At 39.8% G+C, this 25,751-nt stretch overlaps 1 protein-coding gene and 1 non-coding gene across 5 annotated transcripts in view; both read left to right on the plus strand.

Moving 5' to 3' along the window:
• Positions 1–25,751, plus strand: part of ELMO1 (engulfment and cell motility 1) — a 586,055-nt gene that overhangs the window by 364,787 nt on the left and 195,517 nt on the right. The window lies entirely within an intron of this gene.
• On the plus strand, positions 2,682–2,754 carry TRNAK-UUU. Its single transcript has one exon. It is a non-coding gene; the product is annotated as a tRNA-Lys (tRNA).

Consider the following 25,751-nt stretch of genomic DNA (forward strand, 5'->3'; position numbering starts at 1 on the left):
AGAAACAAAACAGAATGTTAATAAAACTGTTTTACCCACAGAGTAATCCTTTGATTTCTACCACTGTTTAGACAAGTGACAAAGCATAGATTTTATTTCCAAATATTTTCTATATTTAAATTATACTATATATTTATACCCTATATATGAATTTATATATGTAAAACATATGAAAGTATATGAATAAGTGTATATATGTATAAATATGCATAAATATATGGTATATTGATATATAAATATATAATTATACATTTAAATATATTTATATAATTGTATATTTTTGCATACTATATATTTATACTGTATATTTAATTATACTGTATTACAACTTTTGAGAGGGTCAGTATTTTCATTTTTTAAAACAGTCACATAATTGTTCTTGAATTTTTTTTCCGCCATTTCCCTATTCCTAAAATAATCACACAAAATCTGGACTGTATAATATATATAGAAATATATTTTAATATTATAAAATCAGTACATTAAAAATTGTAGTGACCAGGTGCAGAGTGGCTCTTTCCTGTAATCTCAATACTTTGGGAGGCCAAAGCAGGAGGATCTCTTGAGGCCAGAAGACAAGTCTGGGCAACACAGCAAAACCCTGTCTCTACAAAAAATAAAATAAAGTTGCCTAGACATGCTGGTATGTGCCTGTAGTCCTAGTACAGACCCAGGAGTTCAAGGGTCACGGTGAACTGTGGTATGTTTGTGAAGGATACAGTGCCACCATACTCTAGTCTGGGTGACAGAGCAAGACCCTGTCTCTAAGGAAAAAAAAAAAAAAACAAACACACACATGTACACACAAACAACAATAAAAACCAGATGCTTGTCTACTGTTGAAAATGTAGAAGTTTTAGAAAATGGGAATGATATTTAAAGGAGAAAATTAAAGCCCCTTACTATTCTGCCACCCTGAGATAACAGCATAAGCATCGCAATGTGTTCCCTTTTAGCCTCTACTGTGTCTATATTTGTATCCTCACATTATCTGCATAAATACATATGTTTGCATATACATGTATATATAAGAAATATGGGGTCATACTGCCTCTGAAGTTCAGAATCCTGGTTTCTTTTTTCCTTCCCTCAAAATTATCATCAATAACTTTTTTCCATATCTTAAAATATCTTTCAAGGGCATATTCTTTAGTGACTAGATAGCATACCATTGTGTATATATATATATCATAAATTATGTACAAAAGATGTCTATTTCTATATATTTAGGTTGTTTCCAAATTTTTACTGTAAAAAACACCTCTGGCTACCACCAGAATGAATCCAAAGGATTCATTTTTAATCCTTTCCTTAGAACAAATTCCTAGAAGTGAAATTGCTAGTCAGTGAGCATGTATGGTTACTAGAAAGATATTGCTAAACTGCCCTCTGAAAAGTTTCCTTTGATGTTTCTGGCCCCTTAGCCAGGGGTATGATAAAAAGAATAGCAACAATAAAAGAAAACCAAGAAACCTCTTTGTCACCTTGAGAGTTCAGGATATTGTCTTATTCTTGGCTGTTTTATGAGAAAGGTTAAACATTTTTTGACATAGGTATTGTCCATGTGTATTTTGTGTGTCGAAATGGTTGATTCTGTTGTCATTGCATGTGAGTGGTACCCGCCTTATGTTTTATGAAGAAGAGAAACCAGTGGCACCCCCTCACTGCAGGCTCCTCCTTGTTAATGGTGACACATGGTATTGACAAAGGAACTATGAAGGTTGACTCTTTAAGTAATAAGTAGAATAGATGATTCCTCATTTGGGATGCGTATGGAGTGGTGGTTTTACTTATACAGTTTACTGCTTTAAAAATATTAAAATAGAGGTACTATATTGATTTGCATTTCGAGTTCATAAGAAGTTAAGTATTGAGGGGCCTGTGTTAGTGTGTTTTCACTCTGCTGATAAAGATATCCCAGAGACTGGGCAATTTACAAAAGAAAGAGGTTTAATGAACTTACAGTTCCACGTGGCAGTCACATCGTACGTGGATGGCAGCAGGCAAAGAGAGCTTGTGCAGGGAACTCCCATTTTTAAAACCAGATCTTGTGAGACTTATTTACTATAATGAGAACAGCACAGGAAAGACCCACCCCCATGATTCAATTGCTTCCCACCAGGCTCCTCCCACGACACGTGGGAATTGTGGGGGTTACAAATCAAGATGAGATGTTGGTGGGAATACACCCAAACCATATCAGGGCCCAAGCCCTATTTTCAGAGGAGACCCTTTTTTGGTGCTTCATGCACTTTAACACTCTGTTTTTTGAATTGCCAAAAGCCTATAGAATACTTGGGTTAGTATCTAATTTTTGTTAAGTTTTAGATTCTTTTTGAGTTAATACTTTTAGATTTAAAAGAAAGAATGCTCCTCCTCATTCTCAAGAAGAACTTGTTTACTCTTGAGCCTCAGCTCCCAGCTTAAGGGCTCTCCTGAACCTTTTTGAGAATACTAATATTATATATGTTGTGTGTGTGCGTGTGTGTGTGTGTGTGTGTGTGTGTGTGTATTTAAAGGGTGGATAATATTCCAGAGTAATGTCTGATCTAAGATAGTGTTTGAAATGGGGGCATTAACAAAGTTAGTTTTGCCTGCAGGGAATTTTTCTTATTTTCATCTATTAGCAAGATACTGGGGGAAGATCTTTTTAGCTAATGTTAGTTGAGAAAATATGAGGGGCCTGGATAGCTCAGTCGGTAGAGCATCAGACTTTTAATCTGAGGGTCCAGGGTTCAAGTCCCTGTTTGGGCGGATGCTACTTGGCCGGGCGCAGTGGCTCAAGCCTGTTAATCCCAGCACTTTGGGAGGCCGAGACGGGTGGATCACGAGGTCAGGAGATCGAGACCATCCTGGCTAACACGGTGAAACTCTGTCTCTACTGAAAAAAATACAAAAAACTAGCCGGGCGAGGTGGCTGGCGCGGGCGCCTGTAGTCCCAGCCACTCAGGAGGCTGAGCCAGGAGAATGGCGTGAACCCGGGAGGCAGAGCTTGCAGTGAGCTGAGATCCAGCCACTGCACTCCAGCCTGGGAGATAGAGCGAGACTCCGTCTCAAAAAGAAAAAAAAAAAAAAAAGAGAAAATATGGTAGCATGAGTTTTGTTTTTTTCAAGTTACACCAAATACAGGAAGATGTTATTAAATTATATTGTCTTCCTTACTTGTTGAATGTGCTTAAATCTTTTAGCTTAATGAAATATGAGGAGTGGGGAAGGTAGAGAGACTGCATGTGCACCCCCACTGAGCTCTCTCTGGAGTTGAATTCTCCTTAGGAGATTTGAATCAAAACATCCAAAATTGATTCTCTTCTTGAACAATAGTCCCACTCAAGACTCTGAAACACAGTTATGAAATCTCTTGCTAGTTTCTTTGTGAGAGCATGAGGCCAGTTTTGGGAAAAATACAATTTTTTTTTCCCTAAGATTGTGGGCGTGGTGAAGAGTATGAGATTTGTATGTGTAGGGGTGGAGGTGGAAGGGATGAATAATATATTTTCTTTCTTTTCTACCTACTATTCATGTAAATGGAATCCCACAATATGTAGCTTTTTGTGTCTCTCTTCTTCCACTCAATATATTGTTTTTGAATCATTCAGGCTATTACATACTGGTTTAATGCCAGGTGAGATTCAGTTTTCTTTGTTCTCCTTTTAAGTCAGAGTTATTGAGGGATAATTTATTCAGTAAAATTTACTTTTTTTTTGACGTACAGTTCTTTAGTTTTGGCAGATGTATACAGTCATGTAACCACCATCAAAATCAGGATACAGGCTATTGTCAGTTCTCCTAAAAGTTTTCTCTGGACAATGAGTTTTGCCTCTTTGACTAGTAGTTCTCAGTTGGTGGAGGATAATTGGTGGGGGAACGTGGTGAAAGTAAATCTAGGCTCATTGACGTAAATCTCCACTAATCTCATTGAGTTAACTATTAGGATGATGCACTGATTCCTCGATGAGTGTATGCCTCCCCTTTGTGAATTGTATATAAAAGAATGTCCCAGAAGAGAAAATACATCACAGATGCTCCCCTTAACGGGATTACCCTCATTTATTAATCCAGGTGTGGTTAGTTCCAAAGGGTGAGCCAGGACCCCTCCCTGACAACAGAGTAAAGCTGGTACCCATCATTCTGAAATCCATCAGGCCATCTTTCACTAGAAGCCAGGGATGGCCAGACCAAACAAGAAAGCCTTGCTCAAGAACACACGGGACCACAGATGAGAACAGGAGGCTGGAAACCCATGTATTTTCTGATCATCGTTTCCAATTTACAGCTGTTATCCCAGGCTGATACTTAAATATATGTTCTAAGTATAATACACACACACTCAGTTCACAAATTCCAATGGAAATCAAGAAAGGGTGTGATATTTTTAGTGAACTAAATTGATAAAGAAGTACTTTTTATGGTCTTAGCTCTCTACTATAGATGAAAAGGAAATAAAGAATACAAGAGGATTGCATTTTCATATGAATTTTTCCCAGTCTCTCATATGTATTCTCATATCCTCTTCACGTCTGTTTAATCACACTCCCCAAGATGTGGAAGGCTTGCGAAGAGCCACAAAATGAAGAGACTTAAGTAGCATGGGCTCCTCTGCCATCCAATGGTGCCAGGAACGTAGGGTGATGAGGATGCAGTGGCAGTTTTCCCTCTTTTGCCTTCTTGGATTGCTATTTCCTTACCCCCTAGAAGAATATTTTCTATGTCTGATTAGATGAGGTGAAAAAAAGAAAATTGCATTTATTTGAAGCTTAAAGTTTTAGCCAGATGGGAGCCAGCTTAAGTTTCATTTGAATATAATTTTATTTTCTCCCCCTGTCACCCTCCTATGTTGAGTTGCCTCTGACAACTGATAAAATTCACATTTTCAAGCAAATCTAGGATTTAGATAAAAATATACAGAGAGAGCACACAAATTAACTCATGTTCTCAAAGTTAAAAAGGGTGAAATTGGAGTAACTTCACATAAGAAAAATTTCAACTTATGCTGGTAAGATGGAACAAAATAGAATATAACAATATTTTAGTTATAAAATTCTTCCAATTCTTAATTTTTAAGTCAGTAGGAACATTTTAGCAAAATTGATTACTAATTCTGAGACCCATTTTCTCATTAACTTTTAGGATAAAATCGGAGATCAGTTCCATTTGAAACATTTCTTCCAAAGATTGAGCTAAAAGTGCTTGTTATGAAATAAATTATAAATTTGGGGCATGTTATGAGATGTGAGACTTTAGAAATTTTAGCACCTATTAGTCATTCACTTTCCTTTGCTACAGTGAGGCACAATTTGAGAATTTCTCTTCTAGGGAATTTCTTAATTTTCATGTTTGCAGCTGCTAGAACTTTTCTGCTTTTAGTAACTCTGATTCTAGATTTTTTCCCCTGCCTCGTAGATGAAGGGGTTGGGAAGTGATGGAGTGGAATTTGTTTTGACTTTATCAGACCAAGAATTAATTTACTAATTTGAGTGGTTTTCATCAAGAAACAGATTCTTTTCCTTCTAAATAGATCGCTTAAATCTATTTAGAGAGGTCTTAGGACCAGACTTGCAAGGTGTAGGTAAAGCACATTTTTTTAATGTCTCTAGTTAGACTTACTGGGAAAGTGGGGAGGGGCTTACTGGCCAACCCTGGGAGTAAATGGTAACCGTTTATTGCAGCTCTTAGTGATTTAGAATGGGAGTGGAGCTGTTCCCACCACTGGCAGGCTCCCAGAGAGCAGCAGCTGCAATTTTAGAGAAATGAAGGAGTGTCCTACTGTCAGGATAGAACCCTGACTCTTACCTGGAGAGATGAGGCATTTGGAGACATGTGACCAATCATTTCAAAATGAGGTCGTGAACACTTTTATATTTTACTTGTAGAATTGTTACTTAAATTCAAACTGCTATTTTATAATTAGTTTGTATTAGCCACCTTTATATTTAAGATTTATAGCCTTCAGTAATTTGGGGGAGCATCTCATGACCTAGGAGTCGGGCTCATTACTATGTAATGTTTGTTTGTGGGGCCCAGACCTCCTAAAGGGGATTTCTGTAGGAATCCCTCAAGCTTTCTGTGCTTTAGTGATCACCACTATCTCCCCTTTTGTAAACCAGCGTGAACACTCCTTAGTTTCATTATATCATTATATCGGGTAATGAACCAACCATAGTTCTCTCTACTCTCTCAGTTATATAAGTCTGAGACATTGCATGTTAATTTCTGAGCTACCTGTATCTTAAATGTTTTGTTCTTTTATGAAATTGATTTTCTTATTTGTGTTTTACTGAGGCATATACTAAAAGTCATCTGCCTTAACAGAGTGGGCCTCACAGGTATAGTAGCAACTGCAATAAGAAGAGATGGGAGTATGTCCTGGGAATTACTGTTGACAATAGGTGTCATATACATTGGCCACTCTCAACTGTAACACTATCACATCTTAGTGGTCACAAATATTCTATTACTAAGAATAGCTAAAGTGCCAAAGGTTACAGGTGATTTCCTAGAGCAAGTTCAAGAATGTCTCTTTAATGTCACTCTCACTTGCTAACATACTGTACTTTCCTGAGATATGGAGACTGGGATAGAGTTTCGCCCGGACAGCTGGGAACTGCTTTACTGCACAACCCATCTCGTGTCACCACAGCTTTCATTTAGGGCCTGCCTGGGAAAGGGATGAGGCATGTGAAATTTCCCATGTTTCAAAGTGGAGCGGGTGACCCACAGTCAGTTCCACTCGAGAGCAGTAGACCTGTGCCCAGGCCATCTGTGCCTGCTATTACCTGTTGGTCTTCTCCATTCTCTTAGCCCAGTATTTGGTCTCTAATGTTCAAATGCAAATGTTCTGAGCACCTCCATAATACTGAATTTTGGATTCTCATAACCCCAAGCAGAGTTCGAACTGTTTTATTTATAAGTGAGAATAGCCTGCCTAGAGTTTATATTTCAACTCATCTTTCTGAGATTTGTGAGTGACTCCAGTCCAAGAAGAGCCTTAAAGAACACATTTATTAGCCACATGACTTCATTTCCAAGAAGCTTTTTTTTAACCTTTATGGTGTTAATAACACAAAAATTCTGTCTTTTCCAAAAAAAAAATTATGAGTTTCAAGCTGTTCCAGACGAACAATTTCTATTTCTAGTTTGTTAATTTTGTAGTTCTAAAGTTAATAGAGATAACTTAGAAACAAAGTTGTTGTAATGTTTTAAACATCTGAAGCCGTTTCTGAAATTATCTCTCTCGACATCTTTTCCTTAAACAAGGCTCCACTTCTTTTCCTGATGATGAAGCAGATAACTTAATAGAATCATTAGAAAAGGAAGTATGGGAAGAAAATAAATATTTGTACATAATACAATAATTAGAATATGAAGTATAGGAAGAAAATACTTTGCATTTCTGTTGCTCTTTGTTGCACATATGTTTAGATATTTTGTTCATCACTGTACCTACTGACTAACAGACCTGAAAAGTAGTGAGATTCTCAGCAGGTATGTGCGGACTGGATACTTTTCTTCATGTTGATTTCTCACTTTTCTTTTCAGTTGAGATGGTGCCACAGCACCATGTGATCAGAATGTTTACTCTCAAAGCATCACGTCTGTAGATGAATGCTTGGGTTGCCTGCCACCCTCAGTAATCAGTGGCATCTATAAATTTAAGACCTTTACCTAAAAATGAATGGATGAGTTTCTGGAGAATACATGGATCCTGAGTTTTATGAGATCTTCTTTAAATTCTGACAAAGTTTGTCTCATAAATTCAGTGTGGAAAAAAATATTTCCTGCCCCAGAAGTTGCCCAGATAATTTACTCCTAAGTCCTTTTGATGAGTATCACTATCTAATCAGTCAAAAATCTTCTTGTAGGTTATCGTGACCCACTAGTTTTTATTAGCTGGGTAATGCAAGTGGATTTCCAGGTATCAGAGCAGATCAAAACATAGTGCCCTCAGTTTCTGTATTTTTAAAATTAATTTTGCTTTACCCTAAAACTGATGCGAGCTCTTGAGTTCAGTGTTCTCTGTATCAATGGCTCTTTTATTTTATTTCTTAATTGGCAAATAATAATTGTACATATTCATGGGGAACACAGTGATGTTTTGATATATACTAGGTATAGTGGTTGAATCAGGATAATTAGCATATCCATCATCGCAGTCATTTATCATTTCTTTGTATTGGGAACATTCGATATTCTCCTTCCAACTGTTTGAAACTATATATTAATACCACTGTCATCCTACAGTGGTATAGAACACTAGAACTCTTTGGGGCTCTTTGAGGCACAGAGGCCTACTGGCCTGTAGCCACAGTGCCTTCTTTAGAGAATGACCCCAGAAGGCCTGGGTACTGGGTACCAAGTGCCAGGAAGGGGCCTGCATCTGTGCTTGGAGAATCACTTCTTGCCGAAGAAGATTCAGTTTTGCCTCATTCTTGCCATTGCCCTCAAATGACTAAATACTAGATTCAGAGAAGTAAGGCCATACAACCAGGCATAAGTGCTTGCATTAATGGACATGCCACACTCAGTGCCCTACAGTTTTGATTCTGCCTCTTCCTCACGTGATTGTGGCTTACCACCTGGCTGTCAAGTGTATTAGCCTGTTCTCATGCTGCTAATAAAGACATACCCGAGAGTGGGTAATTTATAAAGGAAAGAGGTTTCATTGACTCACAGTTCCACGTGACTGGGGAGGCCTCACAATCATGGCTGAAGGTGAAGGAGGAACAAAGTCACGTCTTTCGTGGCAGCAGGCAAGAGAGCTTGCGCAGGGGAACTCCCATTTATAAAACCATCAGATATTGTGAGACTTATTCACCACCATGAGAACAGTACGAGGGAAGCTGCCCCATGATTCAGCTATCTCCACCTGGCCCTGCCCTTGACATGTGGGGATTATTACAGTTCAGAGTGAGATTTGGGTGAGGACGCAGCCAAACCATATCAGTGAGTCACAGATATAACTTTTCAGATTATTTCTTTTTCCCAGATTGCCCGAATGTTGTTAGGGCAGGCAGTGTCTCTATGGTTGTTTTGTTCCTCCAGTCTGCTAGCGTGAGTGTTTTCGTTTTCAAAATAGATACGTTCAGACAGAGAACCCAAAAAGAAAACCTATGCAGAGAAAATAAGTTGGCACTTTTTTCCATGTGGGATGGTGGTAAAGTTATGAGATGAGTTAAGATTGTCTCAAGAGAATTTGGAGTGGGAAGAACAGAGGTCCAGCATGCAAAAACCCATGGAAGACCTTCGTTTAAAGGCTTCTAGAGGAAGAGGAGGATGACCACATGAAGGAGTGACTTGAGGGGGAAGGGTAGAACCAGAAGACGTGGAGGCACCAGTGAATGCTGCGAAGAGTCAAGTTAGAAGAGGACTGAATTCTTTCCTGGAGGATATTAGAGTCCTTAGCTAGCACAGTTCTCATGGAGGGATGGAAGGAGATGGAAGGCAGAGTAGATGTCAGGCCTGGGGTGATGGAGATACCTCTTTTCAAGATAGTAGCCACAGGTGGGTGCATGACTATAATCCCAGCTACTTAGCAGGCTGATGTGGGAGGATCCCTTGAGCCCAGTTCAAGACCAGCCTGGGCAACATAGGAAGACCCCACCTCAGGGAAGAAAAAAAAAGGTAGACATGAAGGGTAATGAAGAGATAGGGCAAAAGCTATTTGGGGTGGGAGGTAGAGGTATGTGTTAGAATCCCGGCTGGGTTTTCGTTTTGTTTTTGTTCATGGTAGTGTTTGGGAGTTTGTTTAAAGATGAAAGACACTCCAACATATATCACCGATGGACTAGAGCCAATTATTGTCAGCAAATTTGGTAGTCAGTCCTTAAACAGTGGGCAGCTTAGATTCGGCTATGGTGGGAATATTTACACCACAGAAACTGGCAAACACAACTAAGACCCCACCATCCCCACCAAAAGCTAGCTGTTAAACAGGTACCGCATACTCCTGAGCATATCTAAATACAGATAGACGGAATCCATTGTAGGAGAGACGTGCAGGAGAGAGAGGAGACACTGCTGGAGCCTACTGTCTGCAGATGGGGAAGAAGATAGGATCTGAGTACTTATGGGGAGATTGGCTTTTAAGAGCAGGAAGGATTTTAATAGGAGGGAAAGTAAGAAGGATGAGAGAGGAGAGAGCCAAGATTCATAATAACAGTGATAATTATCAAGACAAACATTTCTGAGCGCATATTGTGTGCCAAACACTGTTCTGCAGGCTTTGCCTATATTACTTCCTGAAACAGCTACACCACTGAGGCAGGTAGCATCCTTGTGTCTTCATAGATGAGGAATCCAAGGCACAGAGGGGTGAAGTAGTTAGCCCAAGGCCCACTGACTGTCAAACGGTGGAGCCAGGATTGGAACCTGATGATCTGATGCTCCAGCCCTCATACATAGTCCCCTGCAGTTTCTACTGCATCACAGAAGATATGCAGATCCCAGGGCAGGAGCTCCCTGGGACACGAGCTCCCCACCAATTGTTCCATTTTCTCTATGAAGGATGCAACATCACCCTCCTAGCATGAGGGCAGTCAATGAGCAAGGTTTAAAGACAGTAGAAAATGTATGAAATGATGCTGTGGAGCATGTGAGAGCAGGCCGACTAGAGGAACACGAGAAAATGCCCAGGCAGTGTCAAGGGCCCAGCTGATGGTTCAGATCCTGACTGCAGTGAGGCCATCTGGTGGGATTGTGTTCTCGCAGACATTTCCGCTGCTCCATGTAGGCCCAGAGGAAGAAGCCCATGGGGCTCCTCTATGGTTAGGACTATGACAAGTGGATGCGGCAGAAGACCCAAGGATGAAAGAATTTAGGAATTTAGGGAATTTGGTAGAAACAGCATGATTGTAATAATGGACCATGGAATCTGCATGGGAGAAAGAGGTTGTGGTGGCAGGAGGAGGCTGGTTGAACTTGCAGTTTTGACCAGGTTGAAGAACTACAGCAGTGTATTTACTACTTAAGGAGGTAGGAGAGGAGGCTGTCTTCAAAAACTTGAGTGTTGGAATGTGCTGATTCTGGTGATCGTGCGTTTTCTCAATACTCTCAGCTCAAGGGTGACTGCGGAGGGAGATAGCAGAGGTGAATCGCAGGAAGGGTCATTGGAGATGAGGCCAAGGGTCATACAAGTGGATTTAAAAGCAGCCCAGGATGATGGTAGAAGCTGTGATGAAGAGAAAGACTGTGACCGTGGCTTGAAAACACTTACTATTAAATAATATGCCATTTGACTTCTGTGTCTATTGCTGATACTATAGAGAATGTTTTCAGTTTAGTTCCAAAACTAATTTGTTGTATTCATTAGGGAAGGAAAGTGTATGCCTGTTTACAATTTTTTAAACTTTGTTTAGTACTGACCGTAGGACCTTTTGTTCATTTTTATTTTGAATATTTAGATTCCTTACTGAACCTGAAAATAAGTACCAGCATAGTAAAGAAATCTTAATTGGGTGAATTTTCACCAGGATTTAGCTAGTCACCAAAAGCTGCTTATTTATTTAAAATACAACCTACAGCCCTCCTCAGGTAATACAATCAGGCTTGGTCCAGGCGTAAGCAGCGTTTGAATGACAATCACATAAGACTTGAAGCTTTACCTTTCACTTCAGTTTCAGATTTTGGTCCCCTTTTCTCTGTTGGTCTTTCATTGAATCATAAGAGAACTGGCATTTACAAGTAGTAGTAAGGTATACCATGTGTATGGTGGCTTCTTTTCTTACCAGGAGGATTAAATAATTCACATCCTGGACCTCCATGTGTAGGGGAGCTGTGTCTGTTATTCTCTCTCTGATGCCTCTGGAATGTCTAGGCTCCCACTCACTGGGCTGTCAGCTGGTCAGGTCATACCAGTTGAAGGAAATCTCTCTTTTCCTGAAAAGCAGCCTGCAGTGAGCTGCTCACGCAAGTGTCTTTTCCTCTGGACCTCATCTTGAGGAGAGCTTGCTACTCAGTTAATACAAAGTTCGACCTAACTGTGGTTTCCCTTGCTCAGGGGCAGTGTTTCCTCATGTTCTAAGTGGGATTAATTTTCATAACTTAATTTACCAGGTCCAGGAGGCAAGCTGCAGTTGCTATGGGAACGGTAACTGAATTTCCTGGCTTTTGTACATTTAACACATCAACAGTGATGCTAAAGTGACATAAGTATTTATCCCTTTCCCCGCTTTCATTTCCTTTTCCCTTTGTAGATGGATTACTGTTGGGGAAAGGAGAAAAAGGATTTAATTTCACAGCCCGGTTTATCTGATTAATGTGTCTTAATATACACTTGGTGAGTTATTTTCATGGTAGTTACATGTCTAAAGGATGCTCATGTCTAAACTACTTCCCACCTTTGGTGCTGGTTTTGACAGGCTTTCTGACATCCCAGAGATCCATGTAAGAAATTTAGAGAGAAAAATGTTCATCCTCATAGCATTTATTGAACTTAACATGGCTTTATGTACTTTGGTAAGTGAATTGCAAATTTAGAATGCTGGGCTCATTCTCATTTCTTCTTAATCACCATGAGTCATTCCTTCACTAACATTGAAGGGCCTATCAGGTTAGGTATCTGTATACACACAGAGCATGATTGTCAGAGAAATACTTGCATTGCATTTCCAGGCCACATAATCTTTAGCCTAACATTTGCATATTAATGGATAATTGTAAAACATTATGTAAATTACACATGGTGGTGAATATATTATCAAATCAAATGGCCTTTAGGGGTAATTACAGGATACTGCTGTGTCAACTAGGATGCTGCAGGTTGAATGCTGAACACTTCTCATAGAATGAAATATAACCCGGCCAGGGTTTATTTCTGTTCAAAGTCACGAGTTGCCTTTCAGTGTGACCCTCCATTTTTGTTAGATGAAGCACATTTGGGGTCACAGAATATTAGGAATGAAAAGGATAAAATCCTGAATGAAAAATATTGAAATGTGGAAACCTTTTAGTTTGGCAATTAATCTAAATGTCTGAGTCATCAAGAAAACCCCATGAGTACTGATGCCATTCAGTGTATTTAATATAATTTGCTTATTGTTCTTTTTTTGTTTTTAAATAATCCATGCTCATTATAAAAGGCAGCAGACAGCACAGTCTCCTTAAGGTACCCCATTGCTAAGTGACTTGATTCTTTTATTGGCTGCTTACGTGTCCCCTCCTTGAAGACCACTGGCTGATTTATCACTCTTCTCCACTAGTCCACCTCAATGTCTGGTTTGTATGTGGTGGCCACAAAAGCACTGTGGAAGGAAAAAAGGACAGGTGGGAGTGAGGGAGGAAAGAGGTTGGGTCAGTAAGTGCTACCACCATGAGACTGAATTCTGGGCAACCCTAGTCACTTTGTTCCACTATTCGTTAGGCCTGCTGTATTCTTTGTTTCAATAAAGCTTCTCTCTAGAACATGTGTTTTTGCATTAAGGAGATCTCTACTTTGTGGCTGTATCCAGTGCTTTGAAGGAAGGCTACCTCTGTGTAGAAACCCTTGGTTTTATACAGTAGATCTGTGCCTTTCAAATCCCTTGTACCTTCAAAATGAAAGAAAACTACCTATTCTATTCGACTACAATTCCATGTAAAATGACTTCCCCCCATCCCCATTAATCTGTTTCTGGTTCTCTGAGCACTCTGTTGTGTCAGTGACAAATGAAGGTAAAACAGTTTATGCCAAAGCAAACCTGAGGTTGTGACAGGTATCATCTTTGCAAAAGCAAAATATAAATGATAACCAAATTTGGCAAATTGAGAGTAGTCATTAACAGAAATAGTCATTCACATGTGTACTTGGAAATCGGAATCTTAGTCTGGGAGCCTCTGTGGACAGAAACCTTCTGTGTCTCTGTCCTCCTGTCTCCCCTCTGTGCCTCCCTCCTCTTCAGCCCATCACCAAATTGGGCCAGAATCAGGTGTCTTGGGACATTACCCCAAATTTTTGACATATTAATTAATTTACTTAGTTTATAGTGTAAATCAAACTTTTAAAAAGCCAAAGATCTAATATTTCATGGGCAGTAAAACTCAAAGGAATTATTGACTAAAATTTTTGTTTTCGTCACTTGGGTTTTTTGTTGTTTTTTATTTTATTTATTTTTTGACTTTTAGGTTCAGAGGGTATATGTGCAGATTTGTTACATGGGTAAATAGCATTTCACTGGGACTTGGTGTACCAGTGTCACCCAGATAGTGGGCATAGTACATGACAGTTAGATTTCAACCCTTGCCACCCTCTCTTCCCTCCTAGTAGTTCTCAGTGTCTGTTATTCTCCTCTTTGTGTCCTTGTGTATCCAGTGTTTAGCTCCCACTTATAAGTGAGAACATGCAGTATTTAGTTTTCTGTTCCTGGGTTAATTCACTGAGGATACTGGCCTCCAGCTGCATCCATGTTGCTGCAAAGGACATAATTTCATTCTTTTATATAACTGTGTAGTATTCCATGGGTGTATATGTTCAGCCAATTGTTTAAAATTCCATACACCCATTTCCAACCGAAAAGAACTATGCCTTATTAAAAAACAATTCTTCACTTTCTCAGTGCCAAGGCTGGAATTACATGATTAAACTTTCACTTTGCCTCCTGCTGACTCTGTGACACCTGACAAGTTACTTAATTTAAGTTCTCTTTATGAAAGTGTGGGTAATAATTTTTACCTCATGGGACTGTTATGAAGGTCAGTGTGATCACAGATATGAAAGTCCCTAACAAAGGGCCTAATCCATAGTAGGTGCTCAATCCACGTATTTCCTTGCAGGTATCTTGTTTCCATCCTCTTCCTGTGGTGGTATCACAGAAACCTCTAAAAGTGATATTGTCAGAACTAAATGCCAACAGGTGGCCCATGTGTAGTTCTGTGCCTGCCCTTGGGCAAGTCATTTATTTATCATTCCTTTCCTTTTTCGCATTTCCAGCTCTGAGTGGTAATTTGGAGCCATTGGGATCTAATGAGAAAATGAAAGGCATTGTTACCGTTATTGCTCTGGTGCCATGAGGTCTCTGGTGGGAACATTTGAGAGAGGAAGACAATAATAAAGAAAAAAGAAACCTCCCTAGAATTCAGCTGTGCTGTCTGGGGCCTCCTGCACATGACTTCAAAGCCACGTTTCCTTAAGTGGCCATTAAAGTCTGAATCTCCTTCCCAGCTAAAAATAATTTCAAATGATTAACATAATAGTGAATCATTTTTGGCTCTGTGAGATATTATTGATGGCAGTTGATGCTGAAAAGCAGTGAAACCCAGAAGTGGCTTCTGTCACACAATGAAAGAGGGAAAATATAACAATAGTCCATAAAATAGTTTCTACTACACTATACTGGAAGATTGACGCACATAATACTAGTTTTCAGCAAGGATAAGTTATCTGATTTTTATGATGTTCCCATAAAAAGCTGATACATTGGCCCTAAACTTGCATTCCTGCCTTGAAATAATTTTAATCTTCCATTTTTGACAAGCACTGCAAAGGGTTGTGACTTGCTGGAACCCTGTTCCACAGAGCATCTGTCTGTAAAAGCCCCCACTGGAGTGATATTTTCCCTGGTGGATCAGAATTGCCTCCCCTGGGTTTATTTAAAATATTCATCAATATGGGGAATATATCGGAGTGAATATAAAGGAGCCATCTCAGGGTAGTTCACTGAGCACTGGAAAATATTCTGGCATGAAACTCTCATCTGAGATTCTAACCACAGGGAGACCTTTCCTTGCCTCAGGTGGCCCGAGTGGGACATCGTGAGCCAATGGGATGCCTCATGTATGGCAATACTGTGCCTAATGGGTATGCACCCTTCCCCAACATGCTCCTTGATCATTTCTTGGGTGTCCCTGTGAAAGGAAGAAACCCATGATGGGTTCCAGAAATCTCTGAGAAATCAGACTGCTAACTGTAGATTTTTGAAACATTTCACAATCTTTGAGGAATCCTTTAACCAAGTACTCTCAGATGAGGATATGGCCCATGTGGAATCAGGGACAGTTGGTTTCCTACAAGTGTCTTCTAGGCTTTCCTGGTCCTGGGGTATCCCCAGGGCTTCCTGCATTGAGATGCTCTGGAGGAAAGGTCACATCACACTCTCACAGAAGGAATGGAGCCCTGATGGAACCTTCAGAAGGTATGCATTTACTCTCATGCAGACACAAAATCATTTCGCATCAGTACCTCCAGTCAGTCTGATGAAAGCCTGGAAAGATTCCCTTCTTTTCCTCACTCTCTTCTCTGCCCACTTCTGGTTGGCGTGTCCCCCACCCCAGTGCAGCAGGAAGTGACGGGACAGGGTAGGTGTGCCCTTGAGAGCAGGAGAGAGGTTGGTGCATGACCCCTTGCCTTTTAGGTTTTTTAAGTGAATTTTAAAATTTACAATGAAAATATAAGCTAGCTAAAAAAAACCTCTCCTACGAGAGTGGGATTTTTTAAATTGTGCACCTCTGTTGCTGTGACTTGAGTGAAACATCCTAGAGAAGATGACTTAACATTTGTATGAAACCAGCCCACAGAATCAAAAACAGTGAGAAGGAGAAGGGACCTTAGCATTGACAGAGTCCAAGGAACTCTAGACTGAAGACCTTGCTAGCCTGGAGTGGAGTTTTCACTGTTCGGTAGCCAGTCATGCAGTGTACACTGTGTGTGAGTGTACATGCATGCACTTACCTCTGTGAACACGTGTGTGTGCCTGTGTAGAGTTGCCCTTTGTCTTTTCTTTGTGGCACTGAAGGAATAACCTTTTTCTGTAACCAGGTCCTGCCATGTTCTTTAGGGTTAATAACCCCTTGCTCTTTATTAAATGGTAGTAATGGTATAAGAATTTTCAAATGGTGTTAGTTGACACAATAGGAAGTTGGAAATATTATGGCAATGCACAAATATAACAGAAAATGTTTTCTGGTCTGAAAGTAGAGATCATTAACTAACTGAACTGCCAGTACTCACTCCCCTCTAAACTCAATTTTCAGAGGAAGCTTGGAAATGTGAAGAGAAGTGTTCTCACTAATCAACCCAGAGGTCAATTCATGGTGGGCATGTGCTTGTGTGTGTGTGTGCGCGCGCGCACATGCACACAGCTGCGTTGAAAAGGACAGACTAGTTTCTCCTCTACCAATGATGCTCTGCATTTGTTGGGCTGAGGTGGTGTTCCTGAGTTGGATAAAGCTTCTGTATCTTGGGGACATCTGAATGAAGGAGTAATGAAGGCCTTGTAAAGAACAAAGCTCATGAAAGAAGCTATTGTGTAGATTATTTCATGAGAACCTGATAGCTTAAGGGAAACTTGATGTCACTTCAAAATCATTTTCCCATTTTCTACCTGGAGTGACAGGTGGTAAGACACATGTACCCCACAAAGGGCAGGCTGTGCCTTCTGGAGATCACTAAGGGAGTCAGCCTTCTAATACTTGATTCTCCTTAATCCTGTAAGGTTAGACATATTCCTAAATGGTTCTTAATTTTTTTTTCAAAACACATGACAACTGTGTACCACGATATCATTGATTTTAGCATGTTATATCAGAGTCAGGGTGTAAAGTCCAGCATAAATGTATTAAAGGAAAAAATAAGGTAAAACCTGCCATTGGTAATATAAGTTCCCACAAAATGTTTAGAATTTACGTCTGTCTGGTTATATGTTTGTTTTCATTTATTTAACAATCATGTGTTAAGCACTCTTTTCCTCATCTTTTCTATATTATACCTAACCTACTAAAAATATAATACATATATTTTTGAGTACTTATGTGTAGGACATTTTTTATAAGACTTTTTACATTAATTATTTAATACTAAAGCCATCCTATGAAAAAGATACTATCTTCATTTCCATTTGACAGATGAGAGAACCTATTCAGAGGTACAGTAACTGGCACAAGATGCCCCAGCTGAAAGGGGACCAAATAAGAGCCGGAATTCAGGACTCTGACTCCCAAGTCCCCCCCTGGACTCCACTGTTCTTGCCCTGAGTATATCATTGTGTTTCTCCTACTGCCCTCTCCACCATCACATGCACACTCACACAAGGATGAAATAGGCTGTTTAGATGATAGACGTTGTCATCTGTTGGTGCCAGGGCACCTTTCCTCTTAGTGTTCAAAGGGACCCTGCCCTTGGTGCCTTTCAACCTGCTTTTCAAGTCAAATCTGTTTGCTTGGAAAGAACCAAAGGAAGAGTATGCTTCTTTAATTTTCCATGTCATCCTTTTCTTCTTCAAAAATTCATGGACGAAATAAACTCAATTTGTGGTAGGGATGTCCTGTCCAGTTTTCTGACAGTCACTGTCAGAAATGTCTAATGGAGCATGATCTGGTTTAAGCTTGTTGTTCCTAAGAGCTCTGCTTGGTCTGAGCCAGGAGGTTGCAGTAGGAATTCTAAAGGATGGTGCTCCAAGAATTATTTATCTCATTGTGAACTGACATGTGAAAAGTTGACCCTGCCTGGTGCCCCTGTCAAGAAAGTCACTTAAAAGAAACTGCAACTGTTGTTGCTTTTTAATCACTGCATTTCTTCGCTCTTGGGTACATGACCTTGTAAAGAACTGGCTAGGGATCTATAGTCAATAAAATGGCTTGTGTTTATAAATCGCCTTTCCCCCAAAGTGTGAGAACGACTCAACAAATTTTACTAGCACTGAAATCTTCCTGAAATATTATTGAGGAAAGCCAGACCATTGTAAATTATAAATTCTTTCTGGGTAGGATTCTGCCTTTACATTTCTTTTGTTCTTCCTAAAGCATCAAATGTTTCTGAATGTTTTGTGATTAATTGGTTCCTAATTAAGGTTAAGTTGAATGCTAAATCTTAATGAATTATATGGAATAAAATATGAAAATTTAGGGCTGCCCTTTCAGCCGAGACTACAGGTAGGACATCTCCCTTAGAAAGATTGTGGCTGCCCACTGTACCTGAATGGCGCAACTCCAGGGTGCATGGTTGACATAGACAGTGAGGATGATGGTGCCCCCTAGAATTGGTACCACTCAACTGGATGCAGTGGTCCAGTTGTGGGTACTGCAGGACCCAAGACTTAACACAGATGTGGTGAGCATGTGTTGCCTAGAAGGTCTTTACCCTCAGAATTCAGGGAGGCAAAACCAATGAGAGATTTCCGCCCACAGGAGGCTAGAGCTAACATCCTCTTGAACATTGACTCACAAGCTGATTGGGGCAGATCCTGCAAAAAGTGACCACATTTCGTTGGTTCTTGGGAGGATATTTGGGTAGTTGAGTGTGGAAGGGGTTAGGTATCTTGACTACTACAACTTTGATTCTAGATTTACACACATACTTGAAAGTCTGAAGTTTGCATAATTATGGACCCAGGAGTCTTTGTCTCCTGCTATAGTCTCATTTGCCAAAAGATGAAGAAATCGAGGTTCACAAAGGGAAATCAGCCTGCCCAAATATACAGGACTCCTAAGTTGTAGAGATGGCATTCACCCAAATCTTTAAAGCCTGGAATCTTCACAGTATATTCTGCTGCTTCTAGTTTGGATAGTATCTTTACTATAAATGTCTCAGCTCTTTGTTTCTTGTTATTTCTGTATCTACATCCACTGGTCACAGAAGCCATGTGCACATATTTATTTTAATGTCCAGTGTTTATGTTGCAGGACGAGTCACAACCGCTTTTTGACATGGCTGACAGGGAAACATGGATGTAGTGGGAAAGCTAAATGATAAGCTTCTTAGAAATCTGTTTCCTGGGTGATGGAATATGCTCAGTGCTGTTGTTTTTGAGCAGTAGCATTCCTGCTAGGACAAGAAATGCAATACATATGCTAATATGTGCATGAATGGTTGGAAAGATGTTTGAATCAAAGAAGCTTGTCTGTTTCACATTTACAGCCAATGGAAAATGAAATTTTTGTAGCAGGTTTTCAATGAAGTTGGGAGAGGTGCCAGAAACTGGAGATTGCTACATAGTAGTGCCTTCCTCTGAGTTACTGTAGGCATGCATGCTATCTCTACAAGGGGTTGGGTAAAATGTCTGCCAACTTTGAAACCCAAAGATTCTCTAAAATACTACATGAATTAGATCTCTCATATACGTTGAGTGTAGTATGAATAAACACAAGTTCTTAAATTTACCTTGCATTGTGATTATACAAAATGCTAAAAAACTTCACATTTTTCTCAAGACTTCCTTAAAATATTTAACAAAACATTAGTACCTGTTATTACAAACCCCAAAGCAAAATGACCCCTTGAAACTGTGTACTTCTTTATGATAGCACACATGACCTTCTTCTTGCAGTGCCATTCTTACGCTCATAACCAATTTCCCATTCTTCCAAGATCTTTGAAAATACAGGCCATGTTTTATGCATCTTCTCATCTTCTTGGTAGGCCGTTAGTCAGTGTATGCTAAGGGGCTGAGGGTGAATCTCATCATCACAGTCTTTAAAAGTAGATTCTGAAACTGTTGTCACTGACATCTTTTAATGGATTTTGGAAAAGACTAGGTTTTAATGATTAAAAGAGAAAGTAACAAATACTTGGAACCATTTTAGGTTTACTAAATTTAATTTCTATCAGAAATAACTTTTTATGTCATAAATATTAAATTACACAGGTATCCTAAATATAGTATCTAGGTTCTAGCTTAAGGACAAGTTTATAGATTTCTGAGAATCATTTCCGTGGAGGGAGCATGAGTCTATCCTTTGTTGTGTGTTTTTTGGAGATTTGAGTCCATAATCTGAATAAAGGAATGCAAATTATACTATCAGACTTTTCAGGATACCCCAAACCAAGAGGAGTACTTATTTCATAATTAAAGATTCTTTAATATTCTAGTAGACTGAAACCATGGGACAAATATCAAGATTTGTTTAACTTGATATAATTCTGTACTTAATCAGTTGCACATTGCATACATGTAGAACTGAAGAGACTTTGATCAATAACCCGAAGTGAAAGGACTTGAGCATTTTTGTTGACAACCCTGTCAATCTAAGCCATTAATTGACTGCTAAGTAAAACCAGTGCAGTATCCAGCTATACTCACAAGAATATAGTTTCCAGATCCAAGGAGGGAGTTAATAGTCCTGTGATAAATATGCTTGCCTCAGATCATACCTGGAATATTAGGAATCATTCTGTGGCACAAGAGCACATCCAGAAGAAGGTAATGATGTCTGGAAGCAACAGTCGATGAAATGGGGTATGATTAGCCTTGAGTAGGGAAGTTTAAGAGGAAACATGTGAACTCTCTTCAAGTATTTCAATAATCATCGAGTGAAAAGATATTTGACTTACTGCATATAACTCTAGAAGATAAATCAAGAGCAATGTTTGGAATTGTTAGGAAAGCAGACAATAGTCTTTTGTTGTTGGTGGTGTGTGTGTGTGTGTGCACGCGCTTGTGTGTGTGTGTGTGTGTGCTTGTGTTTTAACAAATGAAAATGTCCTGCAAAGTTGTGGGGCACTTCTCTTGGTGTAACCAAAATTACATGGCAATCTTTCATGGGCGTTGCTATGATTGAAGTTAGAGTTTCCTTTTTGTCTTTTGATTTTTTGGTCATGTGCATATGTACTAACTTCTCACAAAATAACCTAAAGAAAGACTTTTTTTAAATGTGTTTTGTCCATGTCTGGAAATGAATGCAGATTCTTAGAGGAATATTCTGACAAAAGTACTTTCAAGGATATAAAATCAGAGAACTGGATTCTTTCTGCCTGACACCCACCCAACCCCAGGACATCTGCTCAACATTCTGTAAATCACAGACGCTGCTATCAGGCTTTCTTTATGGAAGAGACAGATTGCATCATTAGGGAGCCTCAGACAAACAGGACCTGGGGGTTTGGTGCTCTCCTTGGTGCTGAACTGAGGCTGGGCCTTGAAGCTTCCTCCCAGGCTAAGGTTGTCCCTAACCTTATCCCTACCCTGCAGCAATTCAGGTTGCACCTCTTGCCTGTTGATCTGATAATTTTGCTGCCTTTGCTAAATCCAACTGGTACCGTGACTACTTTGATTCCTCATTCACTGACCTCTCTCTCAAGAAAGATGAGTTATGCAAGAGGTTTGAGATTTGGATAAGGAACTGTGTAGCAGGTAAAACATCACATTCATAGATCTATATTGATTTATTAAACAATTGCATCCTCTATAACTTCCAGAGTCATCCCATGGTATAGATCCATTGAATCTTAGTAGACTTAGATATGAAGGCAAATATTGGATATGGTGGGTTGCAGCCTGAAAAAGACGGCCTTAAGGGTTCAATGAGAGCTCTGATAGAATAGATATAAAAGTCGGAATTTTTTTATGTTTTTTATTTCTCTCATACATACAAAGCACTGTTCTTGATGACTGGAGATAGCAGTTCTTTAAATTAACATGACTTTGCATGAAATGAAATAGCTTTGAGTAAATGTCACCAAATGACAACAGGAAGAACTACTTTAATGGAATAACTTGACAACAAAAGCAGAGATTGGATGAACTTGGCCTGTCCAGAGTAGGCAGTCATATTCTCCTGATGAGAGGAGAACACTGCTGGGCTAGCAGGGAAAGGTGCTTCTGCTCTTCTGTGGGGTCTCAACAGACAGAAATTCACTGGTGTGAACCCAGGCAACTGGGATTGAGCAAAGTGAAAGGATCTTGGAGATCTCAGAATTAAAAGGAAGAAAAAGAGATGCTAAAGGCAAAGAAAAACATGGATCATAAGGGAATGAAAGGTCTGAGAACCTCTGCTGTTTAATGACAGTTAGTTTTTATAAAAACCTGCACAGAAGACAAACCATTTAAGGTTCATAAATTATATAGCCAGATTTTAATGGCAAAATTCCTTGAAGAAAGGATTCATTTAAAGTAGCTCACTAGATGTAATTTATAGAACAGTGTTACACCCATTTATGTAGTTAGTAAGTGCGTTCCAAGGTTCATGTGAATTTTGCAGAATGAGAAAAAAAAAACTTTTAAGTATAAGGGTAAATAAAAACAAGGTTTCAAGAAATATAGCAAGTGAAACATTTAATCCTCAGAATTCAGCAAGTGAGATTCTGTGATTAATATTTCATAGAAAGAACTTGGAAAGTGAAATAATTCATACTGTCTCATAATTTAAGCCAATCTTTTAACATCTGGTCAAACTCAAGTTCAGATTTATTAGTCTTACAAAAATTATCCAAATTAGAAAGAGTCACTAAAGAAGCAGCCCATTTATTGAATAGTTTAAAACCTTTATTTCCTGAGTAAAATATTTTTCAGAGCTAAAGTGACCCAGTGTACATTTGCAACGCTCTTATTATCATATATCACCCAGCAGGCCTAAGAGGCCAAGTAGACACAGTTCAGTTTTTATCACTTCTCATTTCTTTTAGAACTGCAGTTCTTTCCAGAGTTTTGATGCTACTTATATCTGTTCTGAAAGAAAACAATATCCAGTCATTTGTTTCACAGAATGGCTCAGACCAATTACTATGCATTTACCCAAAGAAGAAGGAAGCTGAACATGTCAAAGAAAGAATTTTTATGGGAAACACCACCATTTATGGCAGGGCATCCTGCCTGAAACCCTTAGAGTAAACCATGATGCCTTCCATATGTGTTACCTTCTGTGGTTAAATTGTCTCCTTGGATGGTCATTAACCTTGGTTGGAGCAGACTAAATATTAGCAACAAATGTTTGACATGTCTTTCACTGAAGTGCAGATAAGGTTGTGATTTGAAAAACAAAAAACAAAAAAAAACCTTTGAGCTTGGCTTCTACATCTATCAAATAGGGTTTTGGTGTTTTTTTTTTTTTTTTTATAATTGTATGTATTTAAGGTGTACCACATGATGGTTTGAAATACATATACATAGTGAAATGATTGCTACAGTCAAGCCAGTTTGGCTTATTTCACATAGTTGCCGTGTGTGTGTGTGTGTGTGTGTGTGTGTGTGTGTGTGTTAAGAGCACCTAAAATCACCCTCTTAGCAAATTTCCGGCATACAGTACAATATTATTGACAGTAGTCCCCATGCTGTTTTTTAGGTCCCCAGACTTGCATGCACTGCCTTGTGGAGTTGTTGTAAGGCTTGTGCACCATCGCAGAGGAACAGTTAATTCTTGGTTTTCTTTCAAGGCTATGATTTGCACTGTTAAGAAATAGAACTGGGGATCAGGCATGGTGGCTCACGCCTGTAATCCCAGCACTTTGGTAGGCCAAGGAATCCCAACACTTTGGGAGGCCAGGGTGGGCAGATTACCTGAGCTCAGGAGTTCAAGGTCAGCCTGGAAAACATGGCAAAACCCCATCTCTACTAGAAATACAAAAACTTAGCTGGATGTGGTGACGTGTTGTCCTAGCTACTTGGGAGGCTGGGGCACCAGAATTGCTTGAGCCTGGGAGGCAGAGTTTGCAGTGAGCCAAGATTGCACCACTGCACTCTAACCTGGGCAATAGGGCAAGACCCTGTCTCAAAAAACAAACAAAAAAAGAGGCTGGACGCGGTGGCTCACACCTGTAATCCAAGCACTTTCAGAGGCTGAGGCAGGCAGATCACCTGAGGTCGGGAGTTCGAGACCAGCCTGACCATCAAGGAGAAACCCTGTCTCTACTAAAAATACAAAAAAAAAAAAAAATTAGCCAGGCATGATAGCGCATGCCTGTAATCCCAGCTACTCGGAAGGTTGAGGCAGAATAATTGCTTGAACCTGGGAGTCGGAGGTTGTGGTGAGCTGAGATCGTGCCATTGCACTCCAGCCTGGGCAACAAGAGCAATGAGTTTTTCAGCTCTCAAACACTTGGATATCATTTGCCTCTGGAAGTCTTCCACCTTCATAGGAAATCTGTGACAGACTCCTCTCCTCCTGAAGAAAGCATGCAGAGAGCAACTTTCTTTGAATCCCATGAACGAATATGACACAAAAAAGGCTTCTGACCTGAGCTTCTGGTTTATCTAGTTGTCCTAGAGAGATGGATACAGCAGGCTCCCAAGAGGAAGCCACATTTGGGGCAGAGCAGCTCTGCACCTTTCACATTTTTGCCCATGGTTTCCTTTGGAAGGGAAAAGCTGAAATGCGAAAGGAGAAGAGAGCTGGGCGCATGACATAGTTTTAATTGGTTTCAAAGGGTCACCAAGCAGAATCCTTTCTGCAGCAGAATAGCCTTTCCTTGGGAGCTGATGTGGTCAGAGAAGAATCCCAGTCCAAGAGCTGAACCGGGGGCCCTTTGGGGGAAAGGGCCTGGGGAGTCCCAAAGCGGCACTGTCCCTGCTTAGGATGCAGGCAGTGACCCTCTCCCCATACCCGACTTAGAGCCCACTGTGTCCTGAGTCCAAGGTGGTACATTAGGCGCTTAATGTTTATCCGTTAACAAGACAAACGTAACAGGGTGGTCTCTCTTAAAACACGCTCTTCCCATTCCAGTGGGAAGACAGAAAAAACAACTTAAAAAGAAATTAAATAATTATAAATTCTACCAAGTTATGAATTGAAAGGAAAGCAAGGGCTTGCTTTCCCAGTGGGTCTCCCTCACCATGTTACTTCCCCTAAACTCATTGGGAATAGCCATTTCCATTCCGTTTTCTTGTCTGTGAAAGAGATAAAAAGCTGCCCATATCAAGAAATGTAATTCAAGCCCTTTCAGTAAATACAGGATATTCTGAGTCAACTGAACTTTAACTATCCAAACAGGTTACTGCAGGTACCTAGGCCCTATTTTTAAGTCTTTCAAAGGACATTGGCTATGTGATTTTGAGCTGAGGTAATACATAGGAAAACATCTTGAAAATGTTAAAGGAATCACTCTGACGATTGTCTCATGAAACATGTTTAAATAAGTG

The sequence above is a fragment of the Colobus angolensis genome, unplaced genomic scaffold (assembly GCF_000951035.1).
Source record: "Colobus angolensis palliatus isolate OR3802 unplaced genomic scaffold, Cang.pa_1.0 Scaffold302, whole genome shotgun sequence".
Taxonomy (NCBI): domain Eukaryota; kingdom Metazoa; phylum Chordata; class Mammalia; order Primates; family Cercopithecidae; genus Colobus; species Colobus angolensis.